Raw genomic sequence first — 25,437 nt, 5'->3', positions numbered from 1 at the left:
GGGAACTAACGATTGAACTCAGGGGCACTCGACCACTGAGTCACATCCCCGGACCTATTTTTTGTATTTTATTTAGAGGCAGGTTCTCACTGAGTTGCTTAGCACCTCCACTTTTGCTGAGGCTTGCTTTGAACTCATCATCCTCCTGCCTGGGCCTCCTAAGCTGCTGGGATTACAGGCTTGCATCACTCAGCCCAGCTCTCTTTTGTTTTCTATGTTGTTCCAAAGGACAGAGGTTGATAGGCACAGAAATGCACACCAGCAACCCCAGTGACTCCAGAGACTGAGTAAGGAGGATCATAAGTTCAAGGCCAGCCTCAGCAACATAGCAAGGACCGAAGAAATTTAGCAAGATCTGTCTCAAAGTAAAAATAAAAAGGGTTAGGGATGTGGCTTAGTAGTCAAGAAGCCCTGGCTTCAATCCCTAGCACCAAAAAACAAAACAAAACAAAAACCAAACCCCACAAAACAAAGCAAAAAATACCAAAAGGAAGAGATCTTGGGCTCCTAAAATTATGGCCATCCCACATAAAAGAAAAGTATGCACTAGCATTATCCACAAAGAGAGTCAACATAACTTAGTAATGAATCCCCTCTAAGGGTCCAGTTCATCGGGGATAATTTGCTGATTGTTTAGGAAGTAGAACACCATGCCACCTAGAAGTATGGTAAAAACCCATGTCGGAAGACTGTGGCTCAGGGGGAGAATGCTCATCTAGTACGTGTGAGGCCCTGGGTTCCATCCTCAGCACCACATAATAAAAAAATAAAGGTACTGTGTCCAACTACAACTAAAAAATAAACACAAAAACAACAACAACAACAACAACAAAACCCGTGCCTGAGAGGAACCCCCCAGGGAAGCTTGAGGAGCAAGGATGGTACCATCTGCTCACATGCTCAGCCTCTGTGGCTCACTGGCAGATTTGTTTCATTCAGGGAACGCTGTGGATGAGCCAAGCTCCAACAGGTAGGGATGCTCCTGTGCTCTGCCCAAAAACCCCCATGCATAAAGTGCCAGTGTTAGAGTAGATTTCAGGTAAATAAAACCCAACCATCTAAAACCACAGATCTAATCATTAAAATATTTTATTTTCTAAAAAGGTATTTTCAAAGTTTCACACGATTATTCCCTTACACACGAGCACACCACCGAGGTGTGACACAATCAGTGATGGAAGAGTCAAAGATCCGTATGAGCCAAGAGGATTCCCAGTTCATCACAAGCCTCAATCACAACCTTGTCAGCAGCGGAACCAGAAGGGGGTGCAATGTACGCCACACCACTCTGAAGGAAAAATTGGTATTGATTTTCAAAACCAGTTTATGCAAAAAACAAAATCCCCCTCCACAGAGCGTAAGCCAATGAAATCTCATTCATACAGGCCAAAGAACAGCATTTGGATGATCCACACATCAAATGATGAAGTCAAATAATCCTCTAGGTAGTACTGGTTTATATCACATATCATATGTAACTCCAAGAAATTTAACAATCAGAAGCAGGACTTTGGAAATCATTTCTACATGATGCTCAATCCAATGCAAATGCACAATTCCTACTTACCCTTTTAGCTCTGTCAACATTATCCCTGAAAGGGAAGAAGGCATCGGAGCTGAGCGAAACCTCATTTAGTTTGTCCACCCACTCTTTCTTCTCTGCCTCAGTTAGTAACTCAGGGACTTCCTCGAATAGCGCCTGCCACTTCAGCAAATCTTCACCCTGGTGGGAGTGAGGACAAGTTAGTCCAACACCATCTTTAGTTCTAACTGAAGAAGAGCAAAGCAACAAGGACAGAAACGCACTTGGGCATTTTAATGACACAACTAGACATATTTTAAGGAGTTCTTTGATGTTTTTAAAAACATTTTCATTAAGGAAGAAAAGTGATTCTAAGTTTACCAAATATAGACTATATCATTTTTACTTTCTAAATCAGTTTATTCCAAATATTTGCTCTCAAATCTCTTAAGTTAAACCCACTACTTTTTATCCCTGTACTAAAGCAAATAGAAATTCATTTGCCAAAGGGTTTCCAAAGCAATCCTCCATATATAATCTACGAAACAGGTAACAGTCTAGCACTACATTTCCACACAATTTTAGATTCAGGTATAAAGTCAGATATAGACAAATCAAAACACCATTCACGTTGCTTAAATGTTTGTATAAACCCCAAATTTATTAGTCCCCAATACAGTGGTACTAAGAAGTGGGACCATTATGCCATGAAGGCAGTCATGAATTAGTACCTTGTGAAATGGCTTCAGGGGGCAAGTCCACCTCTTTCGTCTGTGAGGACACAGTATCTGTCCCACCACTGCCAGCGATGCACCAAAAGGTGTCATCACTGAAGCACAGATTAGCCCTCACAAGACACCAAGTCTGTCAGCAATTTAACATTAGAATTCTCAACACCCAAAACTATAAGAAGTAAGTTTCTATGGTATAAATTAGCCAGTCTGTGATAACATTGTAGCAGCACAGACATGACAGTTATTCAAATTTTAAAGAGTACTTCCGTTTTGACTTTAGCATATTTTTCTTCTTATTCCTACATAAAGATTCTTCCAGGACTGTTAGTAGGTGTTTGCTGGGTAATAGCAAACTGAAAATTCCAAGTATCAAAGTGAAAAAGAAGAGTGTTTTAAGTACTTGGGGCACAGTGTGCAACCTCACTCTTCAATGACACTTGAATTGCTTCCTGGTCCTGAATGGACACTTTAGCATAGTCAATTCACCCATTCAAAAGAACACCTGGTTTTTGATTACCAGATCCATTTTCTATCCGATATTTTGTTAAGCACTTGCTGTGTCCAGAAACTCGGCTAAAATCCTTTCCTCTGGCAGGCTACCTGATGTTTGCAATTTAAAACCTCCCACATGCCTTCTTCAAAACAGAAGGCATTAAAAAACAGGAAAGACAACAAAACTATATGGAGCTGTTAATGCTGCTTGTTAGAAAGGTGCTGGGACAAGAAGAAAGCCACTAGTTACCTGCTATCAGGTAATTGTACTTATTGCTGGATACACACCTATCATGCAGGAAGCCTCATGCTCAGCACCTTAAGATGGATGAAAAACAATCCTGGTCATGAAAAGCTTGTACACAAAGGAAGTACAATCATCCAGAGTTAAACCAGTGGTTATAACTTAAAAAACAAACAAACAAACAAAAAAAAACAGTAGCTCTGGGGTTTCAAAAAAAGATAAAAAACAATGAAGTGAGCCAAGAACAGCACACCTGCAATCCCAGAACCTCTGGAAGCTGAGACAGGAGATACTTAGTGAGACCCTGTCTCAAAATAAAAAACAAAAGGGACTGGTGTGAGGGGAGGGGGGATAAAACAGGTAATAGGGGGTACAAAAAATTGGTAAAAAGCTTCAGTTGTAAACAATACAGAATTTCAAGAAAAACGTCTTCTCTCTAGTGATGAAATTGAAGTCTATTACACATAAAAGGGTAAACAACAGTCTGATCAGAACCCAATGACAATCCTTTTACCTCGCCAACAGTGCCAGTCACATACTGATCGATGGCATTGGAAATTTCTGCTCTCTTCATGCCTGTTTTAAATTTCATTGAGAGCACTTGTGGATGGTGTCTAAGCCACCAATAGTTCGCTTTATCCCCTGCCAGGCGTGTACAGTGTATCCGCGACTGCAGTCCTGCTCCGATGCCGACAACCTGGGAAGATAGACATTAAAATGAGTACCTAGTGAAACAAACCTTACTTCTCAAAGGATGTCAGCAGTGAAGCAATCATTCTACATGGCCTTACTGGATTTTATCAGAATCTGAGTCCAAGACATCAAGAGCCACACCTTCCAAAATTGTTACCAGAGACTGGCAATCTTAACCTCTGGCAACCACTAAAGGATCTTTTAGGTCACATGCTAATTATATTCTCTTGCTTATACCCTCCCCTGAATTTATGGACCAAATAATTTAACAAATGTCAAGAGCCAAGCTGAAGACACTCTGAAAAGAAAGGGCTCCCCATAGAGCTGAAGCTACAGCAAAATCAAGTTCACCCTCGAGTTAGGAGAGACCTTAATGATAAACCAGTTCAATCTTGCATTCTGTGGTTTGGATGCAGGGAAGTTTATTTTAATAGTAAGAAATGTTCTCCTATTCAGGCTTGAACTGTGTCTGCTATTATGATCATCTAGCCCTAAGTAACAGATCTTTCCAAACAGAGGTTATGCCAATAGAGAGATATTTTACAAAAGTCAAAGGGCATTATATTTCTTAACTACTATTATAAGGGCATCTATGACATTATAAAAACTGTTACATTTACACTCCTGATAACTCTGATAATGTGACTAATATTAAAGATTCACATTCACAAATAGAGGCTGTGTCCTCACTGGCCTTGTTATGGGAACAGCTTCTTAGCTCTTGCACCTCCTGGTGAGAGATTACGGGTTTCTGTCATCATCATGATATTCACTGACATGTTCTGGATGCTCCAACATTTATTATGTATTAATCTCTTTCAAGCATTCATGTGTTTTTGTTTCTCTCAGAGAAGTACCCACTTCCCAGATAACTTTACAACCTGTTGCTTCCAAACCAGGCTTTTACCAGGGACCCCCCCCTGACTACCCCCAAAACATTCCTAAAAGGGAAACTCAGACTGCTTGCCCATGTTGCCCCCTCTCAGCCCCAAGCAGCCAGAGTGGTCATGGTCCACTTCCCCTTGTAGGAGTAAAGGGTTCCCTAACCAAAAGGGAGACTGTGGTAGTTGGGGGGTGAGGGGCAAAAGGACAGTCAGCTTCAGTAATGGATGATTGGGTCAGAAAAATTAGGGCTGATTCAGAAGGAAATAATACCTCCAAAGCACTTTCCCTTCCCCCAACCTGTTGACAAGGTTATCTGCCACTAGGGAACTGTTCCTCCCTTCAAGGAGATGTTAGTGAGCAGCCCCTAGAGGCTTCATTCAGGCCCTCAGATCACTCCACATTTTGAGTCATTTAGGCAGGATGGGAAGACAGGGCATGAGAACAAGGCAAATCTAAAATATATAAAGGGCAGGACATCCCTACTCCCTCGGGCAGCAACTTGGCCCCCCTCCTCTGTAGAAGAGTCTGTCTCTCTCTCTCTGTTCGATCCTTTAAAAATAAATAAATAAGAAATGTTCAACACAGATGCTCTTCAACTTATAGTGGGCTTATATCCCAATAAACCCTCAGGAAGCTGAAAAGATCTTAAGTCAAAAATGCAGAGGCTGAGGCAGAAGGATTCCAAGTTTGAGACCAGCCTCAGCAACTTAGCAAGACTCTCTCTCAGAGATAAAAATTAAAAAGAAACTGGGGGTATAAAGTGGTTAAGCAGCCCTGGATTCATTCCCCTGTACCAAAACAACAACAACAACAACAAGAACAAAGTAAGCCCCTAAGTACACCTACCCTACTGAAAACCATGGCACAGCATGGCTACCTCACACTCTCAGAAGACTTACATTAGCTATAATGTGCAACATCATATACCTGAAGCCTATTCTATACTGAAGTACTGAATATCTTAGTTTGTATTGAGAGTGAAAAACAGAATGGTAATCTGGGCATGCTTAACACCCTCATCAAGCCCCCAAATCCTAAATGTCTGGGACCATCTGCATCTTGACTAGGGCAGTGGTCACACAATGGTACACCTTGGGAAAACTGGTCTAACTACATTTTAAAAGGATTGAGTTTTACTGTGTACAGATCACACCCCAATAGACCTGATTTTAAAAGCGTGGAGGAACTCCTCTCTAGAAGTGTTTCTATACAACAGATTTGAAGGAAGATATTATAAAAGGCTGAGGATATCACTCCGTGGCAGAGCGCTTGCCTTGTATATGTAAGACCCTGGGTTTCGTCCCCATTACTGCAAAAACAAACAAACAAACAAAAATAAGAATGTGAAAATACCCAGAAAGCTGCAAAAAATAGAGCCTGCAGGGTCCCAGACCTTCCTTCCTCTCCACTGGAAGTATTACAGTGGGGGAAGGGAAGTGAAGGAACCAGAGTTTCAACAGCTCACTGATCCAACACATTCCAGGCAAGAAGCACCACAACTAATTTTAGTACTTGGTTCCAAAACTCCTTCTTAATCATCATTAGTTTTAACAGTCTACACCAAGGCGCGGAGTAAATACTGACAAATCCAGAAGAAAAAAAACTTGGCAAGCGTTCCCTTTCAAGCTGTCCAGTACCAGAGGCAGATGGATATTTGAATATCATTTTGTAAAACAACAGTTCCCCTGAGGTGAATCTGATAGCCTGGTTACCTGCTCGTTCTTGGCATAGCACACGGAGTTAGACTGAGTGTACTTGACAGCAACGGTGGCCACGATGAGGTCTCTGAGGGCAGACTCCAGCACCTGAGACAAACACAGGATGGAGAAGTCACATCAGGCTTTTAGAACTTAATGTTAAGCTTCTTCCATGCCAGTTAAAGTAACAGACCTTTAATGTAGTTATGCCACTCAAATGGCAGAGTGAAATTAATTGTCCTGGCTATCCACTACCATGTTTTACTAAAAGGATCAACTATTTAACATATTCATGGCAGAACTTGGCACAAGCCCAAGGTGTCACAGATGTAAACTAATGCCATTTTGTGGCAACTCTGGATTAAGCTCATGTACATCATGTGAGATGTGAAATACTGCACTCCCAAACTGACGAATGATATCTTCTTGACAAGAATACCTTTCACTCTCTGAAGACATGGTAAAATTTATGTTGAGGAATATGGTTGAGATTAATTTTCACAGCTATTACAGACCTTTGTGGTGCAACAGCCAAAGCTGTTCCAGGAAAATCAAATAGGATCCTTTTATGCTTTGCTGAGAATATGGTGAGCAGAACTATCCGCCCTAATACAACAATATGTACCACAGTCAAAAATGCCACCATCTTTAATAGAAAGAGTGAACATGAACTGAAAAAAAGGACAGTGATCCACACTGGTAGGCTAAGTGGACACAAGATATGGCTGCAGCTTACTGAAATGTTAGTGACTGAAAAATGGAGAGTTTGATTTCATCAAAGTCACAGATTCTCTTTTGTGAAAGACCATTAAGAAGATGAAAAGAAAAACTAAAAACTCGGAGAAAGTACCTGCAAACTATATAACTGGTTAAGAACTGTAAAATATTAAAAAAATTTTCAAAGTAACAAAAACAATAAGCCAATTTGATTAGAAAATGGGCAAATGATACAAAAGACATTTTGCCAAAAAGGTATACAGATGGTAAATGAGCACATAAAAAAACGTTTAACATCATGAGTTATCAGGAAATGTACATTAAACTTAAAGTCAGTGGTAAAAAGTGACACCAAAAGTTGGTAGAAGCTGAATCATTCATCTGTTGTGGGTAGGAAGGTGAAATGGTATAGTCACTCTGAGAAATGCTTGGCCTGTTTTTAAAAACTAAACCTACAATTACCATGCCACAAAGCAATTAACCAACAAAATGAAAATTAAGTGTACGGGAAACCCAGCACACAAGCGTACAACGAATGAAAATTATACAAAGGGAAAACAGATTAACAGTTGTCCAAGGTTAAGGAGGGGTGGATGCAGCAGGAAAGTGAGTCTGGCTACAGAGGAGCAGCAGGAGGGACCCTGGTGGTAATGGCAATGTTCTGTATCTCAACTTTATGGCTATAGGTCTGGACTACATGTAGTTCTGCAAGAAGTTATCACTAGGGCAAAGGGGACAAAAGGGACATAGGAACTCTTACAACCACGTGTGGACCTACAATTTTGTTTTTAAATCTCAAAATTAAAAATTTGATTAAAAACATTTTTAGAATTTATAAAAGATTTATTATTCTAAGATTACTAATGTTATATGTACTTTCTTATCTCTATCTGCTATCTGAGTCACCAACTACAAATTTGATTCTTTAGGTTCCAGGAAAGATTAATAATGAGAGCCAGCCACCGAGGTGTCTACCTTCAAATATAAAACTGCTTTTCTGAGTTAGAGCCAGGAATATGAGGAAATGAGAAAAAGTGGTAAGAGTGAGAGAATCTAATAAACTGAAGCACTTCAAGAAAAATGGGAAAAGAGAAAATAATTCAAACATGTTCAATATTACTACACACTCATTCCACTGTCCAGCTATTGCAGGACTGAACCTGTTCCAGATTTAGTAATAAAAACTAATGATTTTGAAGCACAAATGTTAACAAAATTTGCTGTAAAATAAGAGGGACAGAGGAATCAGAATATAAAGAAAAATGAAACTATCACTCTCATCCTTAAATTTCCAAATTTCTACTAAGAATACTTTGGAAAAAGAAAAAAAATGGTTAAGAAATTAAGATCATACCCTCCACCCTTATAAAAAATACTCAGACACAAAACCTATCAAAAATTGCTGAATTATTAATCAGTCCAATACATCTGGACCTATAAAAAAAACCCAAAACTTGAAAAAGTGACACTCTCAACAGGAACAACTGCCAACATAACTACCATGGAATCTAGGTCCATACCCACTCAATGTTTTAAAAAATACATTGGATTAGGATACAAGCACTTGCCTAGCATGCAGGACGCCCTGGGTTCCATTCCCAGCATTGTAAAATAAATAAATTTCTTCAAAAAAATTAACCAACCAGGTCAATAAAGTGATTCAAATTAAAAAAAATGTGATCCTCTAATGCTAATGCAAAATACTGTTTCTATGTGGAAATTTCAGAACCTCACAGACCTGATAAAGAATGAACTCCCAAGGGCTCAAAGATATCCCTATGTACAATGTCTACATGTTTCTTTGCATTGAAGCAATGCTAATAATAAAAGGAAAAAATATACATTAAATCAATAAAGAAAAACAAGAAAGATATCTTATTCACCCCATGCTTAATAGACAGAACTATCCTGATAAACACTTTAAAGCTTATTTTCATTCTAGGTGCAACTTCATGAATGAGAACTTCTTTTTCTTCCTTAGTAAATAAACCGCTTGCAAAAAGACCAGTCCTTTTCCAGGAATGACAAAAAGATGGACCCAGAGCTCAGACAACAGCAAATACTGACAGGAAAGATTCTAGAGACTGGAGCAGGAAAATATAAGCCTGACAACCTATGGTTTCCCCTCAAGGCACTTTCCAATAAGCTGGGCATAGATGCTGCCAACTTCAGAGCTAAGGACACACTTGGAGTCCAGAGGAGAGGATACTAATGGATGCCCATGGCTGCTGCAGAGCACAGCTGACCCATCAACAGACCAGTCCTCACCAACTGAAGCCCACATTCCAATCAGCTCAACTCTTGACTGACACCTTTTACTTGCCTGCCAGAAGTATAACTTGGCCTTCTGGAGCAAAATGCCACCATCGAGACCCTCAAAATCTCTCTCCAGGTTTTCATACCAAATCAACCAGAAAACAAAGCAGTGGTACCTTTAAAGCACTAGAAAAGCCAGGCACTGTGGTACACACATACTGAGGATCCCAGCAACTCAGGAGGCTGAGGGACAAGGACCCCCAAGTTCTAGGCTTGCCTCAGCAACTTAGTGAGACCTTCTCTCAAAGTAAAACAATAATATAAAAAGGCCTGGGAATCTAACTCAGTGGCAAATCATCCCTACATTCAATTTTTTAATAACACAAAAATAAAGAAAGAAAACAAATCACTGGAAAAAAAGCAGTACACACAATTTTAGATACAGAAAAATATCCTTCCAAATTGAAAGCCAAATAAAGATTTTTAGTGTCCAGGGGGTGTAGTTCTGGGTTCAATTCCCATCACCAAAAAAAGAGAAAAACTTATTTCATGGGCTAGGGTTGTGGTTTAGTGGTAGAGTGCTCACCTAGCATGCATGAGGCCCTGGGTTTGATCCTTAGCACCACATAAAAATAAAATAAAGATACTGTTTCCACCTAAAACTAATATTGAAAAAGAAGTTATTTCAGAAAATAAAAAATAGTTCATCCACTTTCCTAATGTGTACGCTGGGCAATATTTTTTTGGTGGGGGGTACTAGAAATTGCACTCGGGCAATTCCACTGAGCTACATCCCTAGTCCTCACTAAGTTAATGATGTTGTCTTTGAACTTGGGATCCTCCCACCTCAGCCTTCCAAGTTGTTAGAATTACAGGTGCATGTCACTTAGCATGCTCACTTAAGCACATTTTCAAACTGAACCTAATGTCACAATTATGTGATATTTACAAGAGATGACAGACATTGCCCCTAGTGCCCTGAGATTAAATGAGATAAAATACATAAGCCTCCCCAAATCACCATTACCCTAATACATTCCTCCTTCAAAGAAACAAGCCGTACAAGTATACAAACTATCTACACAATGACACTGATCACAGCACTGAGAACAAGCACTGAGAAGCAACCTAAATATCCATCTCAGTACAAAGATTATATCCATTTGCATATAGTTGCAGATATGGCCCTTAATGTTAATTTATAAATGCTAAAAACAGACCTACTAAAGTTACTAGCATTCAGTTGAGATATTTTCAAACTTACCTCTTTATTCTTGGTAACAACATTACTAAATAATGACTTGTCGATGACACCACTATTTCTCTTCTGGCTTAAACGAAGACCAAAGAGAGTTCGAACTTCATTCTCATCTGGTTTGTAAGACTGATCCATCTAAGACACAAATTTAAAAAGTTAAAAGTTTTAGGTCCACATTTTTAAATTTTTGCATTTCATTTATGTTTAAAAGATTTCATCCTACATAAAATTACATTCATTTTCCTAATGCAAACATGAGATTGTTTTAATATAGATATAATACTACACCCAGGCATCAATATTTTGTTCCAAAATGTTTAGGTATTAAGTTACAACTTATATACAATATATGAAAAGTAATTATTCCAAAATGGATGGGAGACCAATAGAATAAAGAAAGGGCACAGGGAGAGGGAAAAGGAGAGTGGGAGGAGGAAAGGAGAAGTACTAGGGAACAAAACTGACCAAATTATATTGTTATATTATGTGCACATACAAATGTTAATGAAATCATTATTTTGCATAACTGTACAGCACCAATTAAAAAAGTGTGGGGAATATATAAATAAGAAAAAAAATTAAAATAAAACCAATTATTCCAGGAAGCGTATGTGCTCAGTTACATTAACTACTATAGCAAAAATATTACATTCTAAGCAGGCACAGTGGCACATGCCTGCAATCCCGGTGGCTCAGGAGGCTGAGGCACAACCAACTCAGTCAGACCCGGTATCTGAATAAAATACAAAATAGGGCTGGGGATGTGGCTCAGTGGTCGAGTACCCTTGAGTTAAATCCCCAGTAACCAAGGGGGCGGGGAATTACATTCTAGTTTTTCTTTCTTTCTAAAAATCTATTACAAAATACCTAGCTAACATTGGAATTAGAAGTTAAGTTGGAGAAAATAGAACTGGCATTCTGTGCCTTTGCTGTCTGGAAGGGAATTTGTTATTTACTGTGATCTTCTCTCAAATTTTGAACCCTTTGTAAAGGGAGTTGAGCATCCTTGAACTGAAACCAATCCCCCTAAGATACTCAGGAACAATAAACTGTACACTTAGCAACTTCCAGCATGTAAAGTTGGGAATTCTACAGATTTTCTAATAAGACCTTGTGGGAAATTGTATTATGAGTTTTTACTTTCATAGGCTGATCGTACTGATACAGAAGAATTCATAAAAATCAGTAAGGAAAGACCTCAAGAACCTCACAGAAAAACAGATAGAAAATAGTTTATTAAAAAAAGTAAAAATACTCTTAAATATGAAGACAGTTACTCCAAACATAATGAGAAATTTAAACTGCAATGAGATGCTACATTCACCTATCTGTGAAGAGGAAAAAGTTAAAAACATACAATGTTGTCGATATACTGAGAAAACAGGCACTCTTACAATGCCCATTAGCACATTAAATTGGTTATACAGCAAAGCTCAAAAGGCTGAAGCAGGAGGATTGCAAGTTCAAAACCAGCCTCAGCAACTTAGCAAAGCTTTAAGGAGTGTAGTGAAACTATCTCAAAATAAAAAATAAAAAGGGCTGCAGATATGGCTTAGTGGTAAGCACCCCTAAGTTCAATCAAAAAAATAAACATATGAATTGGTTGTGTGACCTCTAAGAGGGGTAGGATCTATCAGAATCATCAATATATACAGCCTGTGATTCAGTCCTATTTCAACTTCTAGGACTTTTTCAAGTTATTCACTGAAGAGGTGTGTGCAGAGGTGACTGGTGACTAGCTAGTAAGTTAAGATGTATAGAATGGGAAAAACTCCTAACTCAGAAGCAGGGTATACCTGTCTCAGTAAGAAAACAGAAAAAAAGAAATGCAAGTGCTATTGTTTGATAAATATGTATATGCTATTTCAAGAAAGATAGCAAGAAAGTTACTTCTAAAAAAGAAAATAGAATAGCAGAAAAGGATGAGGAGATTTTCTCATGCAACAACACACCCTTTGAACAGGAAACCACATCAAATTCTTAAAAAAAATCATGAATAGAAAGGAAGTTATATCCTTACCAAAGGAAGTTATATCCTTACCTTAAACCCCCAAATTAATAAGAAACTGCAGAATTAAGGATAAAGATGTCACAGTGGAGAGGGATAAATTAAGGTGTCTGCATAAAGGAAAGATTAAACAAGGGGAAAGAGAAACACAAAATAAGAGCAAATAAATGTTTCCAACTAATTTCACTAACACTAACCTGGAGAACACAGTAGTTTCCATTTTTCTTTTTACAAAGTATTTTCAAGGCTTCTTCTTCGTATCCTGGGGCAACAATACCATCAGACACCTAGAAGTACATTAAATGTTAGTTTCTATATTTAAAAAAAAATGACTGAAAAGTCTAGCAAAAATTATTTGTCTTAAATATTATAGCATTTACAAGTTTCTACCAACAGATAATGCTGATACTAAAATTCTTTAAACTTTATTTTAATAGAATTATTTTCTACAACTGACCCTATCTCCTTGCTTTTCTTGTAATTTTGTTGTTGTTGTTGGCTAGTTTTCTTCAGTTTTAACTAAGAACATGAGGGTTTGCTCTACTACATATACCACAGGAAGAAAACCCAATTCTTATTATTCTTTTCACAAGGTGATGTTCTGCACTAGGTGACACAGGTTCTAGCCCAGGCTCTGTCAGGACCTGGTTCAAGAGCATCAGGTAAAGCCTGCTCTTCCACAGCAAGACAAACAGACCAGATGCAACCAGAGATATAACATTTTCCTTTTCTGTTTCCCCAACACCAATGGCAACATCACCTTTATGGAATGTTTGTTAGGTATTCAAATCAATTTATATTTTTGCCAATTATGGTCTCTTTCAGGATCTCCAAAGGTATTTCATTATTTCATTAGCAACCAAGATGGCCCGGCTCTGCAGAAACAGCAACATTGGCAATAATACTCACTAGAGAACTTAAAAGAATTACATATATAAAGAAAAACTACCCAAACATCAGATATCCATTTAAAATCAATTTACTACATCTCAAAATTAGAAAAATAAGCATTCATGCACTACATAAAATATATGAACATTCTACATGATATACTTCGCTAATTTATAGCAGGTACAAATATAAATACTATATAGGTTATAGCTTCAAAAAACACTATGAATGAATAATTCTTTACTCAGTTACACACAGATCAAAATACATGAATGTCCACTTACTTCTCTGGAGATAATTTTTGCAGTTAGGACATCACAAACATCAGATAATGCAACAACATCACCAAAAGAAGACATCCTATCATCCCCTGTAAATAAAAATAAAAATAAGGTATTCACTCAAACTCGAACAGAAAATGACATTTAAACCATGCCTATATGATCATATAAAAATCCGTTTTTCTTATTGTTTACATAAGACAATTAACAGATCCATCAATGTCATTTAACTGAAGCAATCAGCAAGCTTTCATCAATTTTACCTTCTAGAATGGCACTGAACAATTTTTCTGTGAAGGGCCAGACAGTAAACATTCTTTAAGCTTTGCATTTAGTGGTCTCTATTGCAACTACTCAGATCTGCAGCTGGAGTTCAAAATCAGCCACTAAAAATACACAAAAATGCATGTGGCCGGGATCTAATCAAACATTATAAATATAGGAAACAGGCTGGATTCAGTCTGAAGGTTATAGTTTGTTGACTCTGCTATAGATGATGAACTACAATAGGTTCCTCAATAATCTTTTATACAATTACAATGAAATCCATGTTAATAAACTCAAGAATTAGATATTTCTGAAGTATATAAAACAATATAGTTTTATAGTTAAAGTAATATATAGTTTTATCATATAATAATCAAAATGCATTCAATGTCAAATTATATGTACAAAATTCCATTTATCACATTAAAATCTAACATAATTTTATGAACAAGTTTGTTCCAAGGTACTCATACTCATTCTTAAGTATTAATAAAAACAAATATAACTTGAAATTTTATACTGAAACAACGACATCACTATTTTATTCTGTTTAAGATAAAATATTGCTTTTTCTCCCCCCAAAATAAAAATCCTATTATTCTCACCTCTTGATATTGCATATGCAGTTGATATGGGTGTAAGGGTTTTATACATCTCATAGACCATGCAGACTTTGGTCTCATCTTCACTGAGTGGCATTCCAACCGCAGCTCCTATAGCAAAAACCACAAAATAATCAATAAACTTAAAGCCTCAAGTTGCTAGTAGTCATCTCCTAAATCAAGACTCTTTTAAATGTCTAGTCTATGCAGCACATTTTTTACCACCTGTGCCAAATAAAATCCTACTTATCCACAAAATTGAACACCAAAAATAGAGTTGCTGGGGGAACCAAGGCAGCAGGAGGGTAGGGTTGGGGCTTTAATCTCCTCTCTAGCCTCTGCAAACAGAGTCACTGAAACTTGATAGCACCCAGTGTATAGGAAGCTGGGCTACTTCCTTATTGACTGTTTCTGTTTTGCTTGGTAACACACACCAATTATTTCTTCCCTGCTCCTATTGCTTTAACAAATAATAAATACTGAGAAATAATTATATGTTGTACTGTCAGCAAAGTTGGTGATATGTGTGTGTATCCATATGTATATTCTTAATTCTATAACACATGTGCGTGTGTGTGTGTGTGTGTGTGTGTGTATATATATATATATATATATATATATATATATATGTATATGTATATGTATAAATGAATTAGGGTTTAAATTCAGAAGCAAAAGGGTATCTCATACATGGCTATAAAAAGTTGTAGTAATGCAGGCCTGTAATCCCAGCAATTTGTGAGACTAAGGCAGGAGGATTGCAAGTTCCAGGACAGCCTTAGCGTCTTAGTAAGACTCTGTCTCAAAATAACATTTAAGTAAAAGGGTTGGGGATGTAGCCCAGTGGTAGAGTGCCCCTGGGTTTAATCCTCAGTATTGGGGCAGGGGGGCGGGGGGAGCAACAGATGAAGTGTCATAAGAACAACTTCTTCATCTTTTATTAAGATTCATTTTTAAACATAGAAAAACATTTGACTGATAAAATCATGCTTACACAGCAAAAAAGGCCTGATTTTCCTATCTCATAATACAGTCAAATAATTATATGTGTTATCGTATTTTATGATATTATTATATTGATACTATTATCACTAGACTCACTGAAACCTTCACAGAACACCTAGATTCACATTACAGCGTGTCAAGTATACAAAAGCATATAAAAGGATTTTAAAGGAAACACATGGTGAGCAGCTCCAGAGCATTCAGGAACACAGTGCTTTACCTGCTGGGCCGCGGCTGGAATGTCTAAAGCTTCTCTGAGTTCCTTCACCAGTTGCCATGCATTCAAAGCATCACACAGGTTTATGAATCCAGGCACTCCGTTGAGCACTGTATACAAACACACACACACACACACACACACACACACACACACACACTTTACAGTCCTTAAAAAATAAAACTTATCAAGTCTACACAAATGTTTCAAGTAAAGTACAATTAAGAGCAAGGAGACACTAACATATAGGAACTTGACAAAGAAAAACAAAGCAGCTGAGCGTGAACTCATACACAGGTGCTAGGCACACACACTGCTGGAGGACCAGATCCAGCCAGACTAGACATCAATCAACAATAGTTTCAGGTACAGGAGGAATCGGGACAAGACTGGAAATCAGTCAGAGATCCATGTAAATTCAGAATTGAGATAATTGTTGTAATTATAGATAAAGAGTACATATTGACAATTTTACAATTTGTCAATTGAAAAAATTATACTACAAGCTAAAGCAAGAGGTGCGGGTGGGAGGAAAGGAGAATTAGGAAGAGCCTGCAACTTCAGAGTCTAGCATTAACTATTTTCCTACCTTTGGCATGAGCTAGTATCTCTCATGAATAAACATAAGATGTGCATATAAGCAAACAGTGAGCCAGCACTAACTAAAAACAAATCTGCATGATTTCATTTCCCACATGTTATCTTGAATAGTAGAGACTTTTTGAAAAAAGTAAAAACCTTGCACAAAATGTTTGCTAACTGCCTACCACATTAGTGGCTTCTCAGGCACTTGGGATACATCAGTGAATAAAGGACCCCTTCTTACCTCTCCCCCATATCATTGTCTTCAGTAAGCTAATGAGGGAGGCAAAAAAACTAAGCAATGAAAGGAAACAAGCTATTAAGCCATGAAAAGACATGGATGAACTTAAATGCCCATGGCATTTTTTAGTATTTTTTAGGGAGCGGGGTGAGGACACTGCAGAGGAAATAGATCTGGGCAGGTGCTTGAAGAGGAAAGGCTGAAAGGGGTTTCAAGCAGGTGTGACATCATCTGCTGCACATTTTTAAGATTCTCTGCTGTTGAAACAAGAAGGCCAAGAAAGAAAGCAGAGATTAGTTAAGACAGTCGTGTCTGTTATGGAGTTAATGGAGACATGAGTATTGTTAGACACATAATGTACCTGAGGTAGAATAAAAACAGATAGTGAAAGAATGTGAAGGGGAAGGAGAAGAGCATTTTAAGTTAACAGACATCTTATCCTGCTCCCCTTCACCTCTCCCCAAGCTGTTGAGGCCAACAAAGAAAGCTGACAGGAAGGCCTGCTCCTTCCCACCAGCAAAGATGCCAGCCTGTGGGCTCTGGGCGTGCCCTTGTATTGTGAACAAGGCTGCTCTTGCTCTATCAGTGCTTGGTCTCCGAAGCTGCCACACTTATAATTCTCTCTGCCTGTTCTCCACTCTCCCTAACCAAGGACTTGTTCCAACAGTCCACATCAAGAACAAACACTGAAAACCCTCTTTTCACTCTAGAAACCAATGGAAATCCTAATTTGTTTGAAGAATTATGTATCATTATTTCCAAACCTCAAATTTGTGTTCTGGCCCACTTCAAATGGATTCTAAAGCTATCATTCCAAGGAAACTGCTCCTTCCTCTATTCTAAAGCATTCCACCTCATCGAAATGTGTAGGTTTTCCTCCACTGGTCCCTCCACTGCTTTGCTACCAAGTGGAGAAGCACCCCAAGGCTTGGTCTTGATCCTCCCCTGTGAAACCCAGGCATCCCATCCTATCCCACATCTTTACAACTATCCATCCACATACGAAGGACATTCTAATCTGCATCTCCAACTTGACCTCTTTGCTACCCCAGATTTCTTCAACATTTCACAAGTCCAACTGGTATCCCAATTTTGGATAGTTGCAAGAGGTATTATATAATTTATCTTATTTTCTAAATGTGACTCATATCAGTACAATGCAGAGAAAGCCACACAAGTATCCATACACAGCACAGTCACACAACACTAGGCTTTACCTGTGATGGGAAGCCGGGGCTTCAGTGTGTAGAGCTGGGCAGGAGTCTGATGAGGGTTCATTCCATACCTCAAGGGCATCTGAGACACTCCTTTACTGTACTGCTTCCTGAAGTAATCAAAAATTGCTTCATCATATTGTGCTGTGTGAGTAAATGCCTACAAAAGGTGTAAGCTTTGTGAGACACTAGCAGCAGGGATAAGAGAGTTTTAGGCACACAGCAAACTGCATACCTGGTTCCTGTGCAAGAGACAAACATGACACAAACAACGAATAACTCTACAAATGATCCCTTCCTGTTGTCTTTCATTCTTTTTGGTAGATTCTATTTTTAACAAAAGGATAGCAGTTCCAAACAAAGCCTTGTTAGGTGATATATCTAAGCAAGAACTGAATAAATTTGGTTGGCAAACACTGTACTCGATAAACATCACTTTTTTGGGGGTATCAGAGATTGAACCAAGGGGTCTTAACCACTAAGTCATATCCTTAGCCCTGTTTATTTTCCATTTTGAGACAGGGTCTCACTAAGTTGCTTAGGGCCTCATTAAATTATTGAGGCTACCCTGGAACTTGCCATCAATCCTCCTGACTTAGCCTCCCAAGTCACTGGGATCACAGGCTTGCACCACCATGCCTGGCTCAGATGTAACTTTAGTGCATCCCCCACCTTCAAGGCCAACTGGCGTCTCGTCTCCAAAGAGGTGTCCTTACTATCGGAGCTCTGCATCTCTGTGGACACTGTCACATAGTCCTCTGGTTCACACACAACTGTCACTCAAGCATGATTTTTGGCTGCGGCCCTCAGTAAGGTCACTCCACCTTTCAAGAACAACAACAAAAAAATATCTTTATACTCACTGTACACAAAATTCTCTTTAATTCTTGACTTAAAAAGGAAAACAAATAAGGAAAAAAATACCTAAATAAAACTCCATACCACAAATAGATAATAAAACAGAAAAGTTATAATTATCCCAGAAGATAATCTTGGAGAAGTAACTATCTTTGTTTCACTAATAATGGAAAGAAAATCTCATTAGAATTCAAATAATCCCTTCCTGAGTCAGTCCTCAAAATGGTTTCTCTAACTTACCAATATCAATTTGCTCAACAGCCTCCTCAACAGTTACATCTGGAGAAGCCACTGTCTTCACAAAGGGGTACAGATTACAGGCAACAACTCTAGAAAGGAGAGAAGCGAGCGTCACCGAAGACTCAGCTTATGTGGTTTACAGCTTATCTAGGAAGAGGTCAGTACTAGAAACGTGATCAAAGCCAAAAAGATCCAAATTACAAACTGTGAGCCTGACATTCAGAGCTCTAAAAAGTTCTAAAAAGTTGTGCTAAAAGGTCTACTTGTCCAGCTGGTCACACAGTGGTCCCTCCAAGGAACCACTTGGGTAACCTCATCAGGCCATCAGAAACTTAAAACACTTCAACAGAAATGGAAAACACCAAACTACAAATAACACCCTCATTTTAGACTGTGATCACTTTTATCTAGGATGTTCAAAATTAGATTTACTTACCAATGGACTGTTCACGATGATGAAAAACAGTAGAACATTCTAAAGGTAAAATACTTGTTTTGCCTTCAGAGTGGTCACAAAAATGATGTTAACAGGAAGGCCAAAAGAATAACTTAAAATGCAGAAATAATTTTAAAATGACTAATGAAGTAGACTTCCACTCTCTGGACTTCAAATTCCTGTGGGCAGGCTCCTGAGTCAAACATGTTTAAGTAGTGAAAATGATCAAAAACTCTGGGAAAATAGGAGATTGAATCCCCCAGTTCATTCTATTAAGTCTATTTCCTGATACCAAACCAGGTAAACGTGTCCCAAGAAAACTACAGACCACTACCTCTTATATATGTTGACACAAAAAATCCTAACAAACTGAATCCACAAAAATAGAAAAAAAATTATACATCATGGCAAGCTGAGTTTATCCCAATAATGTGGAGTTGGGGTAAGTTTAAAAAAAAAAAAAAAGAGTTAAGGGCTGGCGCTGTAGCTCAGTGGTAGAGCACTTGCCTTACACTATGAGGTACTGGGTTTGATCTTCAGCATCACATAAAAATAAATAAAGATATTGTGTCCAGCTACAACTAAAAAATTTTCTTAAAACAGAAAAAAACAGTTAATATAATGCTAACAGAATAAAGAAAAAAAATCTGATCATCTCAATAGATGCACAAAAAAAGCACCTGGCAAGCCAGGAGCAGTGTGCATACCTGTAATCCCAGAAGCTCAGGAGGATGAGGCAGGAGAATTTAGAGTTCAAAGCCAATCTCAACAACTTAGCCAGAACTGTCTCAAAAAAAAAAAATGACAAGGGGATGTGGCTCATTGGTTAAGTGCTCCTGAGCTTGAGGCCCAATACTTAAAAAGAAAAGCCTTTCTTATCACTAATATTCAAAATTGTGCTAGAGGTTTCCGTCAGGAAAACTCACCAAAAAAAAAAAAGGCATCCTCAGGATTAGAAAAAAAAAAGTGAAGTTATCCCCACACACAGATGCCATGATGTTTTATATATACAGAAAATCCCAAGAAATTCACAAGAAAACCTACTAGAACCAATAAAAAAAATGCATGGAGGTTGCAGGATATATGATTAATAGACAAAAAGCAACTGTATACATTAGCAAGGACCAATCAGAAACTGAAATTCAAAAAACAAACCTACTTACAATAGCATCAAAAAGAATAAAAATATTTAAGAATAAATTTAACATATAAAACTTGCATACTGAAAGGTACAAAATAATGATGGAACAAAGTGAAGAAAAACAGAAATGAATGAAAAGACATCCCATGTTCATGGGTTGGAAGACTTAATATACTCCTGAAATGGCAACATTTCCCAAATCACCTATTGATTGATTGAACACAATCCCATTACAACTACCTTTTTTTTTTGTAGAAATGGACAAGTGTTCCTAAAAAACTATGTGGAAATGCAAGTGTCCCTGAATGGGCAATCATTTTTTTTTTCTTTCTAGAACTGGGGATTGAACCTGCAAGTGCTCTAAACTGTATCTCTAGCCTGGTTTCATTTATTTATTTATTTATTTGAGACAGGAACTGGCTGAATTGCCCAAGGCTGGAGTGGAACTTGCAATCCTCTTCCCTTAGCATCTTGAGTCTCTGGGATTACAGGTGTGGGCCACTACACCGAGCCCAAAATAATCTTGAGAAAAAAAAACAAAGTTGGAAAACTCAGCTGCTGATTTCAAAACATAAGACAGAGCTACAGTAGTGAAGTAGTGTTGGCATAATGGAACATAGAAACACAGCAGACCAAGCCCACCCAATGACGATTTAAAAAATCTATTCAACAAATAATGCAGGACAACTGGACAGTCACATGCAAAAAAGTAAAGCTGAACCCCTACCTCACACCTATGTATAAAAATTAATTTAAAATGAATCAATGACCTAAGTTTATACCTAAACTAAAAACCCTGTAAAGAAAATATACAGGGGCTGAAATGTGAAAAGTCAAAGGTTGAGTGTAGGGTTGTTTTCTCTCATATGTGAAAGGTAAAGAGGAAAAAGAAAAAGAAAGGTGAGGGGATCTCAGGAAAACTGAAGAGGTATTAGTAGAGGAAAGGAACCGGGGGAAGAGAGGAGGGGAGAGAAAGATGGACTCTGCAAGGCTTACAGTGAAGGAAAAATAGAGTGAAGAACATCAGGTTTGGCATATTCTTTGTCTTTGTTTCTTGATGTGTTAAAAGTTCAACTTCAGATTTTTACCTTATAAGATTAAAATCAAGTCTGGCCATGTCAGCATTATCTTCTGGGATATTACGAGCCAGGATTCCTAATTCAACAAAGTTAAAGAAAGATTAAGTTCAGAAAACAAGAAGGTACTTAATTTAATGAAGTCCCATCAATCAAGTTAAATCCTTTAATGCTCTTAATTATATAAAGACAAAATGCAGTTTAAGAGTTATTGAGCAAAAAATAATAGTGAGTATATTTAAAAATCTCTTGGATCAGTACCTAATATACGGTTCTTGAGTAACAAATGTAAAAATTGCAAAACAAATTTTATACCAATAGTGTCAAATCCATCACAGTCCAGGTGCTCCCTAAGTCAACGGCTTTTCTGATGATCATTAGCCTTCCAGTTTTTGTTTGCCCAATTTTACTGCAACTGACAAGGTAGCAATATACTATTTATTACCATTTTTGTTTATTTGCAATTAACTGTGTCAGGCAAATGAATAAAGCACTCCAAGAAATATCCTTTAAAAATCAGGTATTTTGGGGGCTGGGGTTGTAACTCAGTGGTACAGCATTTGCCTAGCATGTGTGAAGCACTGGGTTCTATCCTCAACACCCCATAAGAATAAATAAATAAAATAAAGATCCATCTACAACTAAAAAAATATTTTTTTAAAAAAATCAGGTATCTTCTGATTTTAAAAGTCTATACTTTATACTATAAAAACTAAATATTTTCAGTAACTCCAATAGGAAGTACAACACTCTAAATTAGTAGTTACTAAGACAAGAGTAAGAGCAAGCAAAAGTAAATAATCTGAATTAATAATGTAATAAGGTAAGGCAGATTTTAAACAGGTTCTAATGCAGTATGAAATTTGACAGTTGATGTGACAAAACCAATATAACCTAACAAGCAGTAATTTTTTTTCAGCTTATGACTTGCTTTCTTTCTCCTTTGTTCTATAAAGTTTTAAATATTCTTGTAAACCATTGATTGTTTTAAACTGAAAATATCACTTACCTGCATGGACTGCAGGATGCAAGGTTTTCACACGCCCCCCTAACATTTCAGGAAATCCAGTTATCTCAGAGACATCTCTGAAACACATAAACAGAATATTAGGACTATTTCTGAACTGTCAATAATCCAAACAGCTCCCATCAAGTCTATTGTTCTCATTTCAAGAGATTTTTTTTCACAGCCTGAATTGAACAAAAAAATTATTCCAGTGTCCTAAGTTTCTCACACTATTCGACTTCTTATTTTTTGGTACCAAAGATTGATTCCAGAGGTGCTTAACCACTGAGCTATATTCCTAGTTCTCCCTGAACTTTTTAAAATTTTTAGACAGGGTCTCACTAATCTACTTAGGGTTTTGCTAAATTGCTGAGGCTGGCTTTGAACCTCTGATTCTCCTGCCTCAACCTCTGGAGTCACTGGGATTCCAGGAGTGCACCACCTTGGCCAGGTACATTTCATTTCTTTCATAAAATTCTATTAACTTTCCAAATAAATGTTATTCTATTTTCTAACTGAAGTATGTTTGGGGAAAACCAGTATACTAAAGCACTAATTTTACATTTTTTTCAGGAATCCAGAAATTGAATCATAAACCATACTAATTAAATATTAAGAAATAGATTCAACCTGAGAAGCAATTTGGCAGTATCTAATAAGAAGCATTAAAAATATTCTTATCTCAGAAATTAACCAAGTAGAAATAAGAATTGAGTTTTATGATTAAAAAAGCATAAAAGTGGCATATCAAACAAGTGGAAAAAGAAACCTGTTCTGAAAAGTGAGGTAAGGCCTGACGTGGCAAGACATGCCCAAAATCCCAGCTACTCTGGAAACTGACACAAGAGGATCGCAAAGTCAAGGCCAGCCTCTGCAACTTATAGAGGTTCTCAGCAACTTAGTGAGACCCTATCTCAAAAAAAATTAAAATATGATAGGACTGGAATGAAGCTCAGGAATAGTGTACCTCTGGGTTCAACTCCTCATACCATAAAAAAGGGGGAAAAGAAGCAGTGTGGGTGTTATACAAAACGTCATTAAATACTATGTAAATGTTAAAACTACATAGAAAAATGATAACAGAGATCACAAAATATAAAGGGCAATTTTAAAATATTAACCCACATCAGTCAAGCTGACCTCCAGAAAGCTACACACAAAAACATTCTCTGGCAAATTATAAGTTGTAATGATGTGGGAAAAGGCCCATAATATATATGAGCAAGGGGGAAAAAAAGCAAGAAGCAAAACTGTATCTTCTGTGTAAGCTATGAAGTAAAGTAAATGCTTATAAAAACACTGGAAGAAAGACATTAACATGTTGAGAATTATAAGCCCTTTTACTATCTTCTTTATAGATTTCCACACTTTAAAAAATTTTCTGCAATCAGCATATATGGCATTTATAGGAAGAAAAAATAAAATTTTAGAACAGCAAATTCTGAAAATAGGATACAGATTTCCTGAGTACACTACACAGGAATAAATTTAGTAAATAAAATTCAGTTCTTCCAACTAAAGATTATCACTTAAAACAGAGATAGCAGATTTATCCCCAGGCCCACCGGCCCATAGCGGTGCGGTCCCCAGGCCCACTGGCCCGCGCCCACCCTCCGCAGCCGCGTGCTCCTCGCCCGTGCGCCCCCCTCCCGGGCCCCCTGCCCCATGCACCGCACACACTAGTCCACACGCCCCCCAGCCCAGCGGTAGGTGTAGTGCAGTCTGCGCTGGGCCGCAGTGCGGCTGCGCGCACTGGGCTGCTCCAGGGCTGGCCGGGCAGCGGCGGGGGCGGGGCCGGGAGCGAGCGGTGGTGGCGGTGGCGTGGGGCGTGGCGTGGAGCGGAGCCTGGGGCTGCAGCAGCGTGGGGACCTCGGAATAGAAAGCCCCGGGGACAAGGAAGGAAGGCCGGGCCGCCAAGTCTCCGAGCGGCTGTTCTCCTCGGATCTGGGTGAGCCTGCCCCAACACCTCGTCTTCAGACGTCCCCCTCCTCACCCCCCAGCCCCGGGCGCTGACGGGAGGAGGCGGCGGGGGGCTGAGGGTCGCCGCCATGCCTCTGCCGCGGTGAAGCGCCCGGCCGTGAGGAGCCGCTCGGTCTCCCCGGTGATGTCGCCCAGGCGACAGGCGAAAGCGACTTACTGGAGCCCTGGGGTATAGGCCTAGCTTATCCAGCTTCCTTCCTCCTCCTCCTCCTCCACCCCTCCCCCCCTTTCATCCTCCCCTCCCCCTCTCTTCCCTCACCCTTCCCTGGGCCGCCATCTTCCCTCCTTTCCTCTCCCCCAACCCTCCACCCCTCCCCCTCCACCCCTCCCCCTCCCCCTCCCCCTCCCCCCTCCCCCTCCCCCTCCCCTCCCCCTCCCCCCTCCCCCCTCCCCCTCCCTCCCCCCTCCACCCCTCCACCCCCTCCACCCCTCCACCCCCTCCACCTCCTTTCGTCCTCCCCTCCCCCTCTCTTCCCTCACCCTTCCCCTCGCCGCCATCTTCCCTCCTTTCCTCTCCCCCAACCCTCCACCCCTCCCCCTCCCCCTCCCCCTCCACCCCTCCCCCTCCCCCTCCCCCTCCCCCCTCCCCCTCCCCCCTCCCCCTCCCCTCCCCCCTCCCCTCCCCCCTCCCCCCTCCACCCCTCCACCCCCTCCACCCCTCCACCCCCTCCACCTCCTTTCGTCCTCCCCTCCCCCTCTCTTCCCTCACCCTTCCCCTCGCAGCCATCTTCCCTCCTTTCCTCTCCCCCACCCCTCCAGCAGCGATGGCAGAGGAACAACAACAGCCGCCACCACAGCAGCCTGATGCCCATCAGCAGCTTCCCCCCAGCGCCCCCAACTCGGGGGTGGCTCTGCCAGCCCTCGTGCCCGGGCTGCCAGGGACAGAGGCCAACG

General features: G+C 39.3%; 1 pseudogene; it reads right to left on the bottom strand.

Annotated features, from left to right (window-relative positions):
• Nucleotides 1-1,168: 1,168 nt before the first annotated feature.
• On the bottom strand, nt 1,169-24,613 carry LOC143389964 (bifunctional purine biosynthesis protein ATIC-like; annotated as a pseudogene).
• Between the last annotated feature and the right edge of the window lie 824 nt (nt 24,614-25,437).

This window comes from Callospermophilus lateralis, unplaced genomic scaffold (genome assembly GCF_048772815.1).
Source record: "Callospermophilus lateralis isolate mCalLat2 unplaced genomic scaffold, mCalLat2.hap1 Scaffold_129, whole genome shotgun sequence".
NCBI lineage: Eukaryota > Metazoa > Chordata > Mammalia > Rodentia > Sciuridae > Callospermophilus > Callospermophilus lateralis.
Note: the sequence above shows the minus strand (reverse complement) of the source record. Positions and strands in the feature narration are given on the sequence as shown.